This window comes from Balaenoptera musculus, chromosome 5 (assembly GCF_009873245.2).
Source record: "Balaenoptera musculus isolate JJ_BM4_2016_0621 chromosome 5, mBalMus1.pri.v3, whole genome shotgun sequence".
NCBI classification, from domain to species: Eukaryota; Metazoa; Chordata; class Mammalia; order Artiodactyla; family Balaenopteridae; genus Balaenoptera; species Balaenoptera musculus.
Window position 1 is genome coordinate 46780038 of NC_045789.1, and position 21690 is coordinate 46801727.

The following is a 21690-nucleotide window of genomic DNA, read 5'->3' on the forward strand; positions in this document are numbered from 1 at the left end:
AATGCCATTGGTAATTTGATAGGGATTGCATTGAATCTGTAGATTGTTTTGGGTAGTATAGTCATTTTCACAATATTGATTCTTCCAATCCAAGAATATGGTATATCTCTCCATCTGATTGTATCATCTTGAATTTCTTTCATCAGTGTCTTACAGTTTTCTGCATACAGGTCTTGTCTCTCTAGGTAGGTTTATTCTGAGGTATTTTATTCTTTTTGTTGCAATGGTAAATGGGAGTGTTTCCTTAATTTCTCTTTCAGATTTTTCATCATTAGTGTATAGGAATGCAAGGGATTTCTGTGCATGAATTTTGTATCCTGCTACTTTACAAATTCATTGATTAGCTTTAGTAGTTCTCTGGTGGCATGTTTAGGATTCTCTTTTTATAGTATCATGTCATCTGCAAGCAGTGACAGTTTTACTTCTTCTTTTCCGGTTTGTATTCCTTTTATTTCTTTTCTTCTCTGATTGCTGTGGCTAGGACTTCGAAAACTATGTTGAATAATAGTGGCGAGACTGGACATCCTTATCTTGTTCCTGATCTTAGAGGAAATGCTTTCAGTTTTTCACCGTTCAGGACAATGTTTGCTGCGGGTTTGTCGTATATGGCTTTTATTATGTTGAGGTAGTTTCCCTCTATGCCCACTTTCTGGAGTTTTTATCATAAATGGGTGTTGAATTTTGTCAAAAACTTTTTCTGCATCTATTGGGATGCTCATATGGTTTTTATTCAGTTTGTTAAAGTGGTGTATCGCATTGATTTCCCTATATTGAAGAATCCTTACATCCCTGGGATAAATCCCACTTGATCATGGTGTATGATCCTTTTAATGTGTTGTTGGAGTCTGTTTGCTAATATTTTGTTGAAGATTTTTGCATCAATATTCATCAGTGATATTGGTCTGTAATTTTCTTTTTGTGTAGTATCTTTGGTTTTGGTATCAGGGTGATGGTGGCCTCATAGAATGAGTTTGGGAGTGTTCCTTCCTCTGCAATTTTTTGGAAGGGTTTGAGAAGGATAGGTGTTAGCTCTTCTCTAAATGTTTGGTAGAATTGACCTGTCAAGCCATCTGGTCCTGGACTTTTGTTTGTTGGAAGATTTTTAATCACAGTTTCAATTTCATTACTTGCGATTGCTTTGTTCATATTTTCTATTTCTTCCTGGTTCAGTCTTGGAAGGTTATACCTTTTTAAGAATTTGTCCATTTCTTCTAGGTTGTCCATTTTACTGGCATAGAGTTGCTTTTAGTAGTCTCTTAGGATGCTTTGTATTTCTGCGGTGTCTGTTGTAACTTCTCCTTTTTCATTTCTTATTTTATTGATTTGAGTCCTCTCCCTCTTTTTCTGGATGAGTCTGGCTACTGGTTTATCAATTTTGTTTATCTTCTCAAAGAACGAGCTTTTAGTTTTATTGATCTTTGCTATTGTTTTCTTTGTTTTTATTTCATTTATTTCTGCTCTGATCTTGATGATTTCTTTCCTTCCACTAACTTTGGGTTTTGTTTGTTCTTCTTTCTCTAGTTCCTTTTGGTGTCAGGTTAGATTGTTATTTGAGATTTTTCTTGTTTCTTGAGGTAGGCTTGTATTGCTATAAACTTCCCTCTTAGAACTGCATTTGCTGCATCCCATAGGTTTTGGATTGTCGTGTTTTCATTGTCATTTGTCTCTAGGTATTTTTTGATTTCCTCTTTGATTTCTTCAGTGATCTGTTGGTTATTTAGTAATGTATTGTTTAGCCTCCATGTGTTTGTGTTTTTTATGTTTTTTTCCCTGTAATTGTCTTCTAATCTCATAGCGTTGTGGTCAGAAAAGATGCTTGATATAATTTCAATTGTCCTAAATTTACTGAGGCTTGATCTGTGACCCAAGATGTGATCTATCCTGGAGAATGTTCTGTGCGCACTTGAGAAGAAAGTGTAATCTGCTGTTTTTGGATGGAATGTCCTATAAATATCAATTAAATCTCTCTGGTCTATTGTGTCATTTAAAGCTTGTGTTTCCTTATTAATTTTCTGTTTGGATGATCTGTCCATTGGTGTAAATGAGGTGTTAAAGTTCCCCAGTATTATTGTGTTACTGTCGATTTCCTCTCTTATAGCTGTTAGCAGTTGCCTTATGTATTGAGATGCTCCTATGTTGGGTGCATATATATCTATATTTGTTATATCTTCTTCTTGGATTGATCCCTTGATCATTATGTAGTGTCCTTCCTTGTCTGTTGTAATGTTCTTTATTTTAAAGACTGTTTTATCTGATATGAGTATTGCTACTCCAGCTTTCTTTTGATTTCCATTTGCATGGAATATCTTTTTCCATCCCCTCACTTTCAGTGTGTATGTGTCCCTAGGTCTGAAGTGGGTCTCTTGTAGACAGCATATATACGGGTCTTGCTTTTGTATCCATTCAGCGAGCCTGTGTCTTTTAGTTGGAGCATTTAATCCATTCATGTTTAAGGTAATTATTGATATGTATGTTACTGTTACCATTTTCTTAATTGTTATTGGGTTTGTTTTTGCAGGTCCTTTTCTTCTCTTGTGTTTCCCACTTAGAGAAGTTCCTTTAGCATTTGCTGTAGAGCTGGTCTGGTGGTGCTGAATTCTCTTCGTCTTGCTTGTCTATAAAGCTTTTGATTTCTCCATTGAATCTGAATGAGATCCTTGCTGGGTAGAATAATCTTGGTTGTAGGTTCTTCCCTTTCATCACTTTAAATATATCATACCACTCCTTTCTGGCTTGTAGAGTTTCTGCTGAGAAGTCAGCTGTTAATCTTGTGGGAGTTCCCTTGTATGTTATTTGTCGTTTTTCCCTTGTTGCTTTCAATAATTTTTCTTTCTCTTTAATTTTGTCAGTTTGATTAGTATGTGTCTCGACCTGTTTCTCCTTGGGTTTGTCCTGCCTGGGACTCTCTGTGCTTCCTGGACTTGGGTGGCTCTTTCCTTTCCCATGTTAGGGAAGTTTTCAACTATAATTTCTTCAGATATTTTCTCAGGTCCTTTCTCTCTGTCTTCTCTTTCTGGGACCCCTATAATGCGCACGTTGTGTTTAATGTTGTCCCAGAGGTCTTGTAGGCTGTCTTCATTTCTTTTCATTCTCTTTTTTTTATTCTGTTCCATGGCAGTGAATTCCACCATTCTGTCTTCCAGGTCACTTATCCGTTCTTCTGCCTTAGTTATTCTGCTATTGATTCCTTCTAGTGTAGTTTTCATTTCAGTTGTTGTATTGTTCATCTCTGTTTTGTAAATTTTTCTAGGTCTTCGTTAAACGTTTCTTGCATCTTCTTGATGTTTGCCTCCATTTTTTTTAAAAAAGATGTATTTATTGATTGATTGATTGATTGCTATGTTGGGTCTTCATTTCTGTGCTAGGGCTTTCTCTAGTTGCGGCAAGTGGGGGCCACTCTTCATCGCGGTGCGCGGGCCTCTCACTATTGTGGCCTCTGTTGTTGTGGAGCACAGGCTCCAGACGCGCAGGCTCAACAGTTGTGGCTCACGGGCCTAGTTGCTCCACGGCATGTGGGATCTTCCCAGACCAGGGCTCGAACCCGTGTCCCCTGCATTGGCAGGCAGATTCTCAACCACTGCGCCACCAGGGAAGCCCTGCCTCCATTTTTTTTCCAACGTCCTGTATCATCTTCACTCTCATTATTCTGAATTCTTTTTCTGGAAGGTTGCCTATTTCCACTTCATTTAGTTGTTTTTCTGGGGTTTTATCTTGTTCCTTCATTTGGTACATAACCTTCTGCCTTTTCATTTTGTCTGTCTTTCTGTAAAAGTGATGTTTGTTCCACAGGCTGCAGGATCGTAGTTCTTCTTGCTTCTGCTGTCTTCCCTCTGGTGGATGAGGCTATCTAAGAGGATTGTGCAAGCTTCCTGATGGGAGGGACTGGTGGTGGTGGGTAGAGCTTGGTGTTGCTCTGGTGGGCAGAGCTCAATAATACTTTAATCTGCTTGTCTGCTGATGGGTGGGGCTGGGTTCCCTCCCTGGTGGTTGTTTGGCCTGAGGCGACCCAACACTGGAGCCTACCCTGCTCTTTGGTGGGGCAAATGGCGGACTCTGGGAGGGCTCACGCCAAGGAGTACTTCCCAGAACTTCTGCTTCCAGTGTCCTTGTCCTCACAGTGAGCCTCACTATAGCCACCGCCCGCCTCTGCAGGAGACCCTCTAACACTATCAGGTAGGTCTGGTTCAGTTTCCTATGGGGTCACTGCTCCTTCCCCTGGGTCCCAATGTGCACACTAGAGTTTCAGATTAGAGTTGTCTCTGGACATATGTCCAGGAGTGGGGTTGCTGGGTCATATGGTAGTCTATGTTTAGTTTTTTAAGGAACCTGCATACTGTTCTACATGGTGGTTGTACCAATTTACATTCCCACCAACAGCATAGGTGGGTTCCTTTTTCTCCACACCCTCTCCAACATTTATTATTCATAGACTTTTTGGTGATGGCCATTCTGACTGCTGTGAGGTGATAACCTAATTCTAGTTTTGATTTGCATTTCTCTAACAATTAGCAATGTTGAGCATCTTTTCATGTGCCTGATTGCCATCTATATGTCTTCCTTGCCGAAATGTCTAGTTCTTCTGCCCATTTTTTGCTTGGGTTGTTTGTTTTTTTAATATTATGCTGTATGAACTGTTTGTATATTTTGGAAATTAAGCCCTTGTCGGTCGCAGTGTTTGCACATATTTTCTGGCAGTCCATAGGTTGTCTTTTTATTTTGTTTATGGTTTCCATTGCTTTGCAAAATCTCTTTAAGTTTAATTAGGTTTCATTTCTTTATTTTTGTTTTTATTTTCATTATTCCAGGAGGTGGATCCAAAAAAATATTGCTGTGATTTATGTCAGAGTGTTCTACCTCTGTTTTCCTCAGGAGTTTTGTAGTATCTGGTCTTACATTTAGGTCTTTAATCCATTTTGAGTTTATTTTTGTGTATGGTGTTAGAGAGTGTTCTAATTTCATTCTTTCACATGTAGCTGTCCGGTTTTCCCAGCACCACTTATTGAAGAGATTGTCTTTTCTCCATTGTATGTTCTTGCCTTCTTTGTCATAGATTAGTTGACCATAGATGCTTTGCTTTATTTCTGTGCTTTCTGTCCTGTTCCATTGATCTATATTTCTGTTTTTGTGCCAGGACTATGCCATTACTGTAGCTTTGTAATATAGTTTGAAGTCAGAAAGCATGATTCCTCCAGCTCTGTTTTTCTTTCTCACGATTGTTTTGGCTATTTGGGGTCTTTTGTGTTTCCCTACAAATTTAATTTTTTTCTAGTTCCATAAAAAATGCACTTGGTAATTTGATAGGGGTTGCATTGAACCTGTATATTGCCTTGGATAGTATGGTCATTTTAACAATATTGATTCTTCCAATCCAGGAACGTGGTGTGTCTTTCCATCTATTGTGTCCTCTAATTTCTTTCATCAGTGTCTTATAGGTTTTGGAGTACAGGTCTTTTGCCTCCTTAGGTAGGTTTATTCCTGGGTATTTTATTCTTTTTGATGCAGTGGTAAATGGGATTGTTTCTTTAGTTTCTCTCTGGTGTTTTGTTATTTGTGTATAGAAGTGCAGCAGATTTCTGTATATTATTTTTGTATCCAGCAATGTTACCAAACTCATTGATGAGTTCTAGTAGTTTTCTGGTAGCATCTTTAGGATTTTCTATGTATAGCATCATGTCATCTGCAAACAGTGACAGTTTTACTTTTTCTTTTCCAGCTTGGGTTCCTTTTCTTTCTTTTTCTTGTCTGATTGCTGTGGCTAGGACTTCCAAACCTATGTTGAATAAAAGTGGTGAGAGTGGGCATCGTTGTTTTCTTCCTAATCTTAGAGGAAGTGCTTTAAGCTTTTCACTCTTGAGTATGATGTTAGCTGTGGGTTTGTCATATATGGCCTTTATTATGTTGAGATATGGTCCCTCTATGCCCACTTTCTGGAAGTGTTTATCATAATTTGATGTTGAATTTTATCAAAACCTTTTTCTGCATCTATTGTTGATCATATGTTTTTTGTTCTTCAGTTTGTTAATGTGGTGTATCACGCTGATTGATTTGCATATATTGAAAATCCTTGCATCCCTGGAATAAATCCCACTTTATCATGGTGTATGATCCTTTTAGTGTATTGTTGGATTTAGCTTGCTAGGTGAGGATTTTTGCATTTATGTTCATCAGTGATATTGGCCTGTGATTTGTGTGTGTGTGTGTGTGTGTGTGTGTGTGATAGCCTTCTGGTTTTGGTATCAGGGTGATAGTGGCCTCATAGAACCTTCTTCTGGAATTTTTTTTGAGATAGTTTCAGAAGGATAGGTGTTAAATCTTCTGTAAATGTTTGATAGAATTCTCCTGAGGCCATCTGGTCCTGAACTTCTGTTTGTTGAGAGTTTTAAAATTACTGATTCAATCTCAGTACTGACAATTGCTCTGTTTGTATTTTCTGTTTCTTCTTGGTTCATTCTTGGGAACTTGTACCTTTCTAAGAATTTGTCCATTTCTTCTAGGTTGTCCATTTTATTAGCATAGTAATTGCTCGTAGTAGTCTCTTATGATTCTTTGTATTTCTGTGGTGTTGGTTGTAACTTCTCCTTTTTCATTTCTGATTTTACTGATTTGGGCCCTCTCCCATTTTTCTAGATGAGTCTGGCTAAAGGTCTTTAAGTTTTGTTTATCTTTTCAAAGAACCAACTTTTAGTTTCATTGGTGTTTTCCTATTGTTGTTTTAGTCTCAATTTCATTTATTTCTGCACTAATTTTTATGATATCTTTGCTTCTACTAACTTTGGGTTTCCTTTCTTCTTTCTCTAGTTGCTTTAGGTGTAAGGTTAGGTTGTTTTTTTGAGGTTTTTCTTGTTTCCTGCGGTAAGCTTGTATAACTGTAAACTTCCCTGTTAAAACTGCTTTTACTGTGTCCCATAGGTTTTGGATCGTCATGTTTTTGTTTTCATTTGTCTTTAGGTATTTTCTTATTTTGTCTTTGATTTTTTCAGTGATCCATGGTTGTTTAGTAGCATATTGTTTAGCCTCCATGTGTTTGTGTTTTTTGCAGGTTGTGTTTGTGTGTGTGTGTAGTTGATTTCTAGCCTCATAGCATTGTGGTTGGAAAAGATGCTTGATATGATTTCAGTTTTCTTAAATTTACCAAGGCTTGCTTTGTTGCCGAGCATGTGATCTATCCTGAGAATGTTCCATGTGCACTAAATGTATTCTGTTGGTTTTGGATGGAATGCTCTGTAAGTATCAATTAAGTCAATCTGGTCTAATGTGTCATTTAAGGCCTGTGTTTCCTTATTGATTTTCTGTCTGGATAATCTGTCCATTGATGTGGGTGGGGTGTTAAAGTCATCCACTATTATTGTGTTATTGTCAATTTCTCCTTTTATGTCTGTTTACATTTGCATTATATATTGAGGTGCTCCTCTGTTGGGTGCATATATATTTACAATTGTTATGTGTTCTTCTTGGATTGATCCTTTGATCATTATGTATTAATAGTATAGGCCATTCCTTTTTTATTCCTGAGTAGTACTTCATTTTTTGTATTTACCACATTCTATTTATCTATTAGGCTGCTGATAGACATTTAGGTTGTTTCCAGTTTTTGGCTATTACAGATAAAACTGTCAAGAACATTTGGTTTCAGTTGAGTCTTTGAGTGTACATATGTTTTAATTTTTCTTGCATAAATATCTAGCAGCGAAATGTCTGTGTCACTTGATAGGTATGTATTTAACATGTAACTTTTTAAGAAACTGTGAAACTGTTTTCCAATGTGGTACTATTTTTCATTTTACCTGCATTGTTTGACAGTTCTCGTTGCTCCACATTGTCACCTGGTCAGTCTTTAAATTTTAGCCATTCTAGTAGATGGTATCTCATTGTGGTTTAATTTTAATTTCTCTAATGACATTGAGTATTTATCATGTGCTTATTTGCTATCCACATATCTTCTTTGGTGAAGTATATGTTAAGATGTTTTGTCCATTAAGAAAATTTTCTTATTGATTTTTGAGAATGCTTTGTTTATGCTGGATAATACATTTTTTTATTACACATATGATTTGCAAATATTTTCCCCAGTCTGTGGATTGATTTCTCAGTTTCCTACTAATGTTTTTCAAAGAATGAAAGTTCTTGATTTTTATGAAGTTCAACTTACCAGTTTTTTGCTTGATGGATCATGTTCTTATTCTTTTGCTTAAGAAATCTTTGCTAAACTCATGATTATGAATTTTCTCCTGTGTTTTCTTCTAGATATTTTGTAATTTTAGCTTTTATGTTTATAGTTCTCTGTTCCTCTCTAAAATAGAGATAATGAAAACACCTACAACTTAGAGTAGTTGTGATTACTAAGTGAATTAATAATACATGTAAATTAATACTTATTAACGAATTTGAGTTAATTCTTGTATATGGTGTGAAGTAAAGTTTGAGATTCATTAGTTTGAATATGGCAATCTAATTGCTCCAGCACTACTTGTTAAAGATTATCCTTTCCCTATTGAATTGCTTTGGCATCTGTGTTTTAATTGACCATATATATGTGAATTTACTTCTAGACTCTCTATTCAGTTCTTTAAATCTATTTGTTTATCTTTATGCTAATACCACATCGCCATGATTACTGTACCTTTATAATAACTCTTGAAATCAGATAGTATAAGTCTTCTATTTTATTTTTCCTTTGCAAAGTTATTTTGGCTGTTCTAGGTCCTTAGGATTTCTATATAAATTTTAGCACAAGCTTGTCAATTTTTATAAAAACTACCTGCTGGGATTTGATTGGGATTATAGTGAATCTGTAGGTGAATATGGGGAGAATTAACATCGTAACAATGTTGAGTCTTCTGTTCTATGAACATGCTGTATGTCTTCATTTGCTTTAGCTCTGAGTTTTCTCAGCAGTGTTGTTGTTTTCAGTGTGCAGGTTTTGCACATCTTTTTTCATATTAATCTCTAAATATTGTATAATTTTTGATGCTACTATAAATGGTATTTTAAAAATTTCAGTTTTAACAATGCAGTTTTGGAGGGGAATATATTTGTATCATATCCTGCCACCTTGCTAAACTTATTAGTTCTAGTAGCTTTTTTGGTAGATTCTGTGGGATTTTCTACATATAAACAGTTGTGTTATCTGAGAATAAAGATGGGTTTTTACTCCTCCTTCCAATCACAATGCCTTTTATGTCTTTTTCTTGCCTGATTGCATGGGCTAGGACCATCTGTACAAAGTTGAAAAGAAGTGAAAGCAGATATCATTGCCTTGTTCCTGATCTTAGCAGGAAAGCATTCAGAGTTTAACTATTAAGTATGTTTTGCATAGATGCCATTTATCAGGCTGAGTATGTTTCTTTTTATTTTTGAAATGAGAGGTTTTTTCTTTTCAAATAGGAATGGTTGTTAGATTTTTTAAAATGCATTTTGTGCCTTTGTTGAGGATTTTGTGTGTGTGTGTGTGTGTGTGTGTGTGTGTGTTGTATATACTAGTCTGGATATAGGTGGATTATACGGATTTTTTTTTTTAGTGTTAAACAACCTTGCATTTCTGGGATAATCACCACTTGGTATGATATCATCCTTTTGATATATTACTGGATTCAATTTGTTAAAGATTTAAAAACCATTTCATGTACTGTCTGGTTTTGGTATTAGGGTAATGTTCATCTCAACTTTATGGAAGAGTTTGGGTAGAATTTGTATTGTTTCTTCCTTAAAGGCTAACTGTGGTTGAGAAGTACTGGACTACATATGATCTCGGTTTCCTTCTATTTCTAAAATTTATTTTTGTTCTTTTCATATAATAGGATGCATATGTTCTTATAAATAAAGAGCAGTTCCTGTGTCTTATTATTTAATGAATGAAGTTCCTTGGAAGTGGAGTGGGAGAAGTAAATTAGTTTTGCTAGGTACAGCACAGAGTAAGTTGATGTTTGATTTGGATTTTTCAGTGAAGCAGAATTGACTCCAAGGAACAGAGGATCTGTAAGAGAGGGGAAGGCAGTGGTGTGCTGGAGTTGGCTTGTGTTGGTTTGAGATGGCCAGTTGTTCATTTTTAAGGTATTTTGCAAGCCAGTTATTAAATACAACCTATTGAAAATTAAATTATATAACAAAATTAAATCATATTAGAAAGATAATACTCAAAACTCATCACTTAGTAATTATTTTGCTATTGTGTCTATACTCTTGAGATTATTTACTTCTGAAATACAACCTAATGCTGTTATTACTGGGCATCCTATTGATAACTTGAAATTTGCTATTCATATGGGAGATTTACAGATAAGCAAATGCTACAAATAGAACTTAATTTGTTAATTGTGTACTGTTAGGAAAATGATGGAGCAAATATCATTAATCCAGATTAAACTTTAATGTTCTGAGTCTGTTGTGAGTAGCACAAAAAAATTAAGGAAATATTTTTCCAGTATTAGACAACCATTATCAGCAAAGAAATTTCTCATGTTATTGACAAACAAGTAAAGTTCTGATATTTATTGTTTATCTTTTTAACGTAAATGAAATTGTTAACCATAATTCATGTTGAAACTGCATTCATTTGTCATTTGCTACCATACGTTAGCTACAGAAACAAGAATTCAGTAACAAATGAACTAAAACATTGTGTGAGAGTCAATTGGTTACATGAAATTTACAATAATGAGTACTGTATATTTTATGATTATTTAATTTTGTGGCACATTTTAATTTAGTGAAATTCATAACAAATTGCACACACACACCCCACATACACATCCTCACACCACACACTCTTCCCCACCAGAGAGCTTATCTGTCATCTGAAATTGAGCAATTCCTGTAGTTAGTTATATTGGCTGTGTCTTTCACAGCTTCCCTGCCCAACACTCAGCAATTGATGGCTACTCTTTAATACTCAAGAGAAGGCTCTAGTTACTGTGAAGTTTCTCTCTGCCCTGTTGCTCTGTTCTCAGACTTTCCCAGGTCCAGCATATGAAGCAGTAATGGTGTGTTGGATAAGACTGAGACTGTAGGACCAGACTGCTTGGGTTAAATCCCAGATCTGCCGCCCACTAGCCATGTAACCAGAGGCAAGTTTGCCTTGCCTCTCCAAAATAGAAATAATTAAAGCACCTACAACTTAGAGTAGTTGTGCTTACTAAGTGAATTAATATATGTAAAACACTGTGGATAATGTTTTCAGATGGTTGGTGCTCTTTGAGTAGTAGCTATAGCCTGATATTTGTCTCTACGTGGAAATTGCTGAGATGCTCAGCCTTTGGTGGAATAACTATCTGCTTGTCTTAGCACCTGGAGACAACTTTAATTGGCTAGGATGTCCTTAGCCAAGAACTTAGGAATAAATGTAACTCTTAATTTAACTCATAACCTTTGACTTTTTCCTTTCTATCATAAGCGATTTTTTTGCAGTAGTACTTGATTTCTCTGAACACTTCTTTAACATACACTATACTCTGGACTCATTTTTTGTGCAGGATTCTCAACCTTGGCACTATTGACCTTCTCAGTCAGATATTTCTTGTGTGAGGGCCTGTCCTGAGCAGGATGTTTAGCAGTATCCATGACCTCTACTCATTAGCAGCATACCCCCCAGGTCGTGACAACCAAAGATGTGTCTATACATCGCCAAATGTCTCCCGAGGGGCAAAATCACACCTGGTTGAGAACTACTTTTTTAGAGGGGGCTTCAGGTGTGTGCTGTGATATGAAACTGTGATTTGTTGTTTTAGTATTTCTTTGAGAGAGCCATGACGGTTTTATTAATCAGTACTTATTTTTCAAGATTGCCACTAATTTTATTCAATAGATCTTTCTCATATTTTCACTTTAGCATAGCTGCTTGATTAGTTGCTGCTACTGGGATTGGTCGGTAGGGTATCTCTGTTTTTTTAGTGACTGCTCAAAGTGATGGCTTAAAAAAATCTTTTCTTGCCCACGTAGATGCAATGGATTTAGGCATCTAGGGAATTTTTCAGTGGATAACAGCACCCAGGTCTAAACTTTTTTTGTATGTTATTGCACTTTGTTTTCAAAAAGAAGAGATAGGAAGTCACCTGTCTTATGATTCCACTTCTTATGCTATGTTCAGAGGTGGCTGGGAAAACAAGTATATCCTACCCCCAAAAAGGAAATTTTTGCTTGGAGGTAGTCTATTGTCTTTAGGCATTCATAAGTGACCTTTAAACAGGATCTTAAAAAGAAAAAGAAAAAGAAATAACAATGCAAGGTATTCTATTTGAATTAAAATTACTGAACAACTTAAGAGTAAATACAGTGTAAAGTGTTATTGGCAGTAAGTTTTTAAACATGCTTTTGAATATGATCTTTATGCTTCAGATATGTGTGTTTATGCACATTTTCTGGGAAGAATATGGTTTTGAATCTATAAATTAAAAACGGCTAATGTTTTTTTTTAATTTATTTTAATTTTATTTTTGGCTGCATTGGATCTTTGTTGCTGTGCGCGGGCTTCCTCTAGTTGCGGTGAGCGGGGTCTACTCTTAGTTGTGGGGCGTGGGCTTCTCATTGTGGTGGCTTCTCTTGTTGCAGAGCATGGGCTCTAGGCATGCAGGCTTCAGTAATTGTGGCATGCAGGCTCAGTAGTTGTGGCTCACAGGCTCTAGAGCGCAGGCTCAGTAGTTGTGGCAATGGGCTTAGTTGCTCCGCGGCATGTGGGATCTTCCTGGACCAGGGCTCGAGCCTATGTCCCCTGCATTGGCAGGTGGAGTCTTAACCACTGCGCCACCAGGGAAGTCCCCAGCTAGTGTTTCTTTTAGATGTGGTTTGCCTTATCAGAATATTTTTCATAATACCAAATGATTTTTAAAATATCCTATATTTATAGTTTAAATAATACCAAGCAAAACAGGTTAATTTCCTTAACCAGAATATGGAAAAAAATTTAGAAAAATATTGGTGCAACAGATGAATAAACCTTAGATAAATTATATGCCATAGTATACTTCTGTAGTCTTAGGCTTATAATAACTAAACAATTAAGCACAAAAATGCTTGAATATACTGCTGTTCATCAAAGAAAATATGGATGTTTAAATGGACAGTGATCTCTTTACAAGACTCATTAATTTTGTGAATCTAAGTATTCTTAAATTATCTTATTTGGCAGAATTTTATTTCTTGTTTTATTAGTCTTTGTATTTTACAGTATGAGCTTGTTATTTATCTTGATATTTTTGCAGATGTCTGTAGGATATAACTTTATCAGCATTGATAATGTGCTAGGTTAGTATCAGAATTATGAAAGAAATTATTTTTTAAAATGTGAAAGTTTTGCATGTATCTTCAAATATATGTCAGGTGCCTTTGAAATTTTTAATTAAAAAAACTCTTTGTAAAATAACAGTGAATGCTACACACCTGTAAGTGTGGCCAAAAATCCAAAACATTGACAACACCAAATGTTGGCGAGGATTTGGAGCAACAGGAACTCTTTTCATTGCTGTTGGGAATGCAAATTGGTACAGCCATTTTGGAAGGAAGGCTATTTGGCAGTTTCTTATAAAACTAAATATATTCTTATCGTATGATCCAGTCAGTAGTCATGCTCTTTGGTATTTACCCAAATGAATTGAAAACTTATGTCTACGTAAAAACTCGTACATGGATGTTTATAGCAGCCTTTATTCATGATTGCCAGAACTCAAAAGCAACCAAGATGTCCTTCTGTAGGTGAGTGGATAAATAAACTGTAGCACATTCAGACAATGGAAATATTATTCAGTGCTAAAAAGTGATGAGCTATCAAGCCATGAAAAGACATGAAGGAACCTTAGATGCACATTAATGAGTGAAAGAAGCAAGTCTGAAAAGGCTGCATACTATATGGTTCCAACTATAGACATTCTGGAAAAGGCAAAACCATGGAGACAGTAAAAAGATCAGTGGTTGCCAGGGGTTAGAGGAGAGGGAGGGATGAATAAGCAGGGCACAGAGGATTTTTAGGGCAGTGAAAGTATTCTGTACCGTGCTACATGGGTAGTTAATTGTCATCATACACATGTCAAATAGCCAGAATGTAACGATGTAAAACAGCAAGAGTGAACCCTGTTGTAAGCTATGAACTTTGGTTGATAACGTGTCAGTGTAGGTTCATTGATTATAATAACTGTTGGGGGTGGTTGTGCTGTGTGGAAAAAGGAAGAAAACGGGAGCTCAGTGCTTTCTGCTCAATTTTACTGTGAACCTAAAATTGCCCTAAAATTAAAGTTTATTAATAATAAAAAAGTTTTATTGTCATATTACAAGAACAATATATTGGCAATATTGAAAAGTTAGAGAATATAACTAAATAAGAAAAATAAAAATTACTCATAATCCTATTATTCTTTTAGACTCTTTCATGCACATTGGTACAGATTTCATATACAGGTTTTGTTACAAAGATGGGATTATTATATATTAAATCAGTTTTTGTTTTTAGTTAGCAGTACATCTTGAATACTTTCCCACAGATTTAAATCTTCAAAAAAGTAAAAAAATATGAATTTAGTGCCCTTTCACAATTGGAGAATGGACTGTTCTGATTTTTAAAGGTGCTTTTTGCTAAATATAGATTACCAACTTGCAGGTTGGGCTACAAAAATATAAACATCCACTCTATACTGATTATAAATGTTATTCTTTGGGATTATTTATTGTAGAATTGTAGATTGGCACAAGTGTTAGGTGTTAGAGAGGACCAAATAATAGAATTCTGGCTAAACCAATTTCCGTAGTAATTATATTTTGTTCATCTTTGAAAAACTGTCATTATTTGAATACTGTGTTTTTTTTAAAGTAAATCATGGGATTTTGAGGTAGTTATTAAAGGAAACTTATATTAGGCTGTTATCAGTGTAAAAGAGCTACTAGTTTTATTGGAGGCTAGTTCTTAAAAGCAAGGATAACAAATAACAATGTATGTTGGTTAAAGTTAATTTTACTAAGACTGTATAGAATATATGATCTTTTAGTTACTATTATACATATTTTTGGTCACCATTTTGGAATGACTAGCATCACTTCCTAACCATCATGGAGAGTCCCTTTTCATTTATTCACTTTGGAATTCACTCCTGAGAACATGGGGGTTTATTATTTGGTATATTATAACTTTCCCTGTTCAAAGAGAATCATGAGGAAACTGAACTGTAGAAAAAACATTCCCCCGAAACAATTTATTTGTCTACTTCAGTTTTATGGACTTGGATTGCTGTAGCTCTTTTTCGTCCTGTATTTGATGTATCTATGTATAAAAATTAAATTACGGTGTCTTTCATTAAATATTAGTTTAGAAATTTTATGATATTTTTAATGTAGCCATTAAATAATAGTGTTTTTCATTAAATATGTGTTAATTTGGAAATTTTTGAAGAGAAATTTGCTGGGATAGCCTAATAAATGAAACTTTCTAAAATTATAGCCAACTACCACTAAGTAGGAATTTTAAATTAAACCTTGGGGACATAAGCTTGGGATTTTGTTGCATTTCTTCTGTGGCATAAAATCATTCTTTTAGATGGAATAATCTAAATCTGGATTTCTACCTCACATTTGTTTTCAAAACCTGAAAGAAAGGATTTACAGTATTTTAGAACTAGAATAGAGGCTAGTTGCTGACTCTAAAGAATCCTGAATTTAGAGCTAGTCTGCTTTAAGTGTATTATTCCCTCAATTCCAAAGAAGAGTATGAGTATATATTTTAGAATTGGGTCTTAGGCTAACTGGATCTGTTTACTACACTAGTCATTATAATTGTGCATGCTGAAAAACTTGGGTTAAATGTGATAACAGTCAAATACCGTGCTATATAGTCTTGCTTTTATGATGGGAAGTGATAAGAATATTTTATATTTCATATAAGTACAGGGTTTTAAATGCATTTATAATTTTTTCAGATGATTTGTGCATTTTTATTATTCATTTTTATTTTTTAATAGATTTGTAATTTAAGAATGTGACAGCTGAATCAGTAGAGGATATAGGACCTCTTGGAAGTGTGACTAGAAGAAATGCTGTTGAGCAAGCAAGTAAAAGGAAATGAATGAAGGAGGCAACCAGGATTGATAGTATCATGTTTATTATTAGAGTCTCTTTGGCTGGCAGTTTTTCATGTTAGGAAAATGTTCTGTAGGAAAGCATAAACAGATTTTTGAACTTTCCATGATCTTTCCTCTGTCCACCTATACAACACCATCTCTCCATGCCTCCAGTGATATTTTTAGCAACCCTGAACTGCTTGTAATCCCCTTGTCGTGCAAGCACGCACACGTGTGTGTGTGTGTGTGTGTGTGTGTGTGTGTGTGTGTGTGGTGAGGATTGGGTGGGGGAGTAGCGGGGGAGGGATCTTCTTTTCAAATGGCCTGGGTCACATAAACTCTGTTAGCATTTATTACTCAATAATAAAGTTGACTTATTACAACTCTTTGGCATTGTTACTAAGAGTTTGAAAAATGCTATGGATTTAACTTTCATGATTTGATTTGCTAAAGTCAATTTATGCTCTTTTTAGGCTAACATTTATAAATGCCTTGTGGTAAAGCTAGAGATATGGAATCATATTCTGTTTATTTTCCTTTTTTATTCACTTAAGTAGTGTTTTGGATGGGAAAGCAATTTTCCCCAAGTTGTTTTGCTTTACCAAGAGACATGAAGGATTAAATTATTTTGTTTCCTAAGTGTCTTTCTGATGATGATATTATGAGTAATTATAGATTAACCAGTATATGTAGTTCACATCATCACAAAAAAAAATTCCCTTATCCTTATTATAGTCTATCCCTTCCTCCACCCCTAACCCCTGGCAACCACTTACCAGTTTTCTGTTCCCATAGTTTTGATTATTGTGGAATGTCATATAAATGGATTTGTATACTACATAGCTTTTTATAAAAAATTGAGATATAATTGACACATAGCATTGTATTAGTTTTAGGTGTACAACGTAACAATTTGTTATATGTGTATATTGTGACATGATTGCACTGAGAAAGGTGTAGTTAACATCCATCACCACGCAGTTACATTTTTTTGTGTGTGTGATGAGAACTTTTAAGATTTCTCTTAGCAACTTTCAAATATACAGTAGAGTATTGTTAACTGTAGTTACTATGTTATACATTACATCCCCAGGACTTACTTGTTTTGTAACTGGAAGTTTCTACCTTTTGACTCCACCCATTTTGCCTACGCCTCCACCCCCACTTCTGGCAGCCACCAATCTGTTCTCCGTATCTATGACTATTTTTTTTTTTAATTTTGGATTCCACATACAGGTGAGAGCATACAGTATTTGTCTTTCTCTGTCTGACATACTTAGCATAATGTCTTCAAGGTCCATTTGCAAATGATAGGATTTCCTTATTTTTTTATGGCTCAATAATATTTCATTGTGTGTTTTGTGTGTGTGTGTATCACATATTCTTTATTCACTTATCTGTTGATGGGCACATAAGTTGTTGCTGTGTCTTGGCTATTGTAAATAATGCTGTAGTGAACATGGGTGCAGATATCTTTTCTAGATGGTGATTTTGTTTTTTTGGGATAAATACCCAGAAGTGGAGTTGCTAGATCATATGGTAGTTACGTTTTTAATTTTTTGAGGAACCTCCTTACTGTTTTCCATAGTGGCTGCACCAATTTACACTCCTACTGACAGTACACAAGGGTTCCCTTTTCTCCACATCCTCACCATTTATCTCTTGTCTTTTTGATAATGGCTGTTTTAACAGGTGTGAGTTGATATCCCGCTGTGGGTTTGATTTTCATTTCCCTGATGGTTAGTGATGTTGAGCCCCTTTTAATGTATCTGTTGGCCATCTATATATCTCTTTGGAAAAATGTCTGTTCAGATGCTTTGCCCATTATTTAATTGGAATTTTTTTTTCTTTTGCTATTGAGTTGTGTGAGTTCTTTATATATTTTGGATATTAACCCCTTATTAGATACATGATTTGCAAATATTTTCTCCCATTCTATAGGTTGCCTTTTCATTTTGTTGATGGTTTCCTTTACCGAGCAGAAGTGTTTTAGTTTGATGTAGTCCAATATGTTTATTTTTGCTTTCGTAGTCTTTACTTTTGTGTCAAATCCAAAAAATCATTACTGAGATCAATGTCAAGGAGCTGACCCCCTATGTTTTCTTCTAATTTTATGGTTTCAGGTCTACATTCAAGTCTAACTAATTTTGAGTTGGTTTCTGTTAGTGGTGTAAGATAGGGGTCCAGTTGCTTTTTTGCATGTGGCTGTTCAGTTTTCTCAACACTGTTTATTGAAGAGACTGTCCTTTCTCATTGTATATTCTTGGCTCCTTTGTTATAAATTAACCGATCATACATTTGTGGGTTTATTTTGGGGCTTTCTATTTGGTTCCATTGATCTGTGTGTCTGTTTTTATGCCAAAAACATGCTATATTGACTACTGTAGCTTTGTAATATACTGTGAAATCAGGAAGTGATTTCACAGTGATGCCTCCAGCTTTGTTCTTTCTCCAGATTTCTTTGGCTCTTCTGATCTTTTGTGGTTCCATGTACATTTTAGGATTATTTGTTCTATTTCTGTGAAAAATGGCATTGGAATTTTGATAAGGATTGCATTGAATTCTTCTAGTCCATGAGGATGGGATGTCTTTCTGTCTTTTTGTGTCTTTATTTTCTTTCATCAGTGTCTTACAGTTTGCAGGGTACAGGTCTTTTATCATGGTTAAATTTATTTCTAAGTATTTTATTGTTTTTGATGCAAATGTTAATGGGATTGTTTCCCTGATTTCTGTGATAGCTTGTTATTAGTGTATAGAAACACAACACATTTTTATGTATTGATTTTGTATCCTGTAACTTTACTGAATTCATTTATTCTAATGTTTTTTGGGTTTTCTACATATAATATCATGTCATCTACAAACAGTTTTACTTCCTTTCTGATTTGGATCCCTTTTTATTTCATTTTCTTACCTAATTGCTCTGGCTAGGACTTCAGTACCATGTTGAATGAAAGTGGCAAGAGTGGGCATCCTTGCCTTGTTCCTGATCTCAGAGGAAAAGCTTTCAGGTTTTCACCATTGAGTATGGGTGTCTGTTGTGAGCTTGTCATACGTGGCCTTTATTATGTTGAAGTTTACTGTATATAACATTTTAAGTATGGCATCTTTAATTTAGCATAGTGCATTTGACATTCATCCATGTTGTGTGTGTCAGTAATTCAATCATTTTTATTGCTGAGTAGTATTTCAGTGTAGGGCTATTCCACAGTTTATTCATCAGTTGAAGGATATTTGTATTGTTTCCAGTTCGGGGTGACTATAAATGAACTTGCTGAAAACATTTATGTATGGGTTTTTGTATGAACATAAGTTTTAATTTTGCTTGGGTAAATATCTAGGAATGGGATTGCTGGGTTCTATAAGTGTATGTTTAACTTTATGAGAAATTACGAAACTGTTTTCTGAAGTGACAGGTACCATTGTACTTTCCCATCAGTAAAATATGAGGTTGTGAGTGTGTGTGTATTTATGTACAAATATGTATATATTTGTAAACATACACGCAAGGATATGGGGTGTGTGTGTGTGCGTGCACGTGTGTGTGTTTTCCTTGTCAGTCCTATTGTAAGTTTTCAATGTAATCATTCTAATAGCTGTGTAGTGATATCTCATTGTGGTTTTAAGTTGCATTTCCCTAATGCCTAATGTTGAGCATCTTTTCATGTGCTTATTTTCTATCTATGTATCTTCTTTGGTGAAGTATCTGTTAAAATCTCTTGCCACTTTTTAAAAATTAGACTTTGTTATAATTTTGTTTTGAGAATTCTTTATATATTCCAGAGTGCTTTTTCATGTAAGTGTTTTGCATATATTTATTCTCAGTCTCTGGGCATGTCTTTTCATTCATCTTTCAAGAGTAGATGTTTTAAATTTTCAAGGAATCTAGTTTATCAGTATTTTTCTTTTATGGATCATGCTTTTGTGTTTTATCAAAGAAATATTTGCCTAATCCAGGGTCACAAAGATTTTTCTCTTATGTTTTCTTTTATAAGTTTTATAGGTTTTGCTTTTGCACGTAAGCTTATGATCCTTGCAAGTTAATTTTGTGTATGGTGCAAGGTGTGGATTGATGCTTATTTCTTTATTTTTGCATATGGATGTCCAGTTGTTCCAGCACCATTTGTTGAAAAATCTATCCTTTCTCTATTGAATTACCTTTGTGCCTTCACGGAAAATCTATTGACTGTATATACGTGGGTCTATTTCTAGTTTCTCAGTTATATTTCTTTCAACTATATGTGTCTGTCTTTTCATTAGTACCAAACTGTCTGGATTATCATTGCTTTCTAGTAAGGCTTGACATCAGATAGTGGGCACATCCAAGTTTATATTTCTTTCTCAAAAGTGTTTTGGCTCTTCTAGGTCCTTCCACATAAATTTGAGAATCAGCTTGTTGATTTTTAGGTGGGGAAATATTCTAAAGAAGAGATGGAAGATGACTTAAACCATGAAGGATGGATAGGAATTTGACATCATTGAAAGAGATGAGAATGTATATACCAGAGGAAGTAGAAAACACAGGCTACACCAAAAAAATGGAAAGATAGAGATTTGGGGAAGGAGTCATAGTCCTGAGAAAATTGATGTTGAAATGTTTAATCTAGTCTAATTACCTCCTGTTTTCTGTAAGATAGATAGATTGTATTCACTGTTTTTAGGTAAGTGGGAGGCATTAAATACAAGAAACATTAAAGCATAGTGGTTGTTAGATAGAGACTAAGACCTAATTTGGAATGATAGGACAAGAATCATAAGCTTTGGTTGTCTAAATTGATTGCTAGTGAAATAAAATGAAACTTGTCCAATAATAGCATTATTTTGGAACTTTGAAGTGCTTGGTAGATTTGTAATTCCAGGTCTTCATTTTTCCTTTTAGTATTTATTTATGTTTTATGTTGCTGCTGCTCTTGTTTTCTGGTATCCCATATATGGGAAAAAATTTCTAGATATGCAGAAAAGGAGTTACATTCTTATTCTTTCTGCCTTTTTTCTCCCTCGTGATAGTGCTTTAACTGACAAGTAGACTAACCCTAACACTTCCCCTTTTACAGAGTCGGAAGTTATCTTTCTGGATTACCCTAAAGTTTTCTTTGGATTACCTTTATAAAGGAGTATAACAGTCATTACAATTATCTCATTTTCATTCAGGGGATTTATTGTTATATATGCCTATGCAGTGGCAATTACCTGATAAAGGGAAAAGAAGTAGTAACAAGAAGAAATGCCAAATTCTTCATAGAAGTATTTGAAAGTAGAATATTTTATAACTTTATTTTTCAAGTAGTGCTATGAAAATGATGTAAGCTACCTGAGGGCAATGATGCTGTTCATCTTGTTCACTGTAGAAGTCCTAGTGCTTGGTATAATACATTATAATTAGTACTCCTGCAGTAAATGTTTGAATAAATGTTAAACTGATCAGAAACATGAAATTCCAGAAGTCTGAAGGTTATTTTTTCCATAATGATGGGTGGCTTTACCATTGTAAAACACGGATTTTGTTTTGCTTTGTTTTTGTTTAGAATGGTGACAGATTGGGAGATATCATGAAAACTTTGAATGGATTCTTTCTGAACGTTTGCATTATCATCATCTACGGACTTGAGTTGACTATCTCATTGAAGACAAATGCCATCCAGAGGCCCTTGGTATAGAA

The 21690-nt window shown here is 35.0% G+C and overlaps 1 protein-coding gene across 7 annotated transcripts in view; it reads left to right on the forward strand.

Moving 5' to 3' along the window:
- Positions 1-21690, forward strand: part of CNOT6L (CCR4-NOT transcription complex subunit 6 like) — a 110488-nt gene that overhangs the window by 24457 nt on the left and 64341 nt on the right. For 4 of the 7 annotated variants that reach the window (XM_036852508.1, XM_036852506.1, XM_036852507.1 and 1 more), the window contains exon 2: positions 21557-21682. The exons of the other annotated variants lie outside the window; for them this stretch is intronic. The gene's annotated coding sequence lies outside the window, so the exon portion shown is untranslated. The remainder of the gene's footprint in view (positions 1-21556; positions 21683-21690) is intronic. 7 annotated transcript variants of the gene reach the window in all.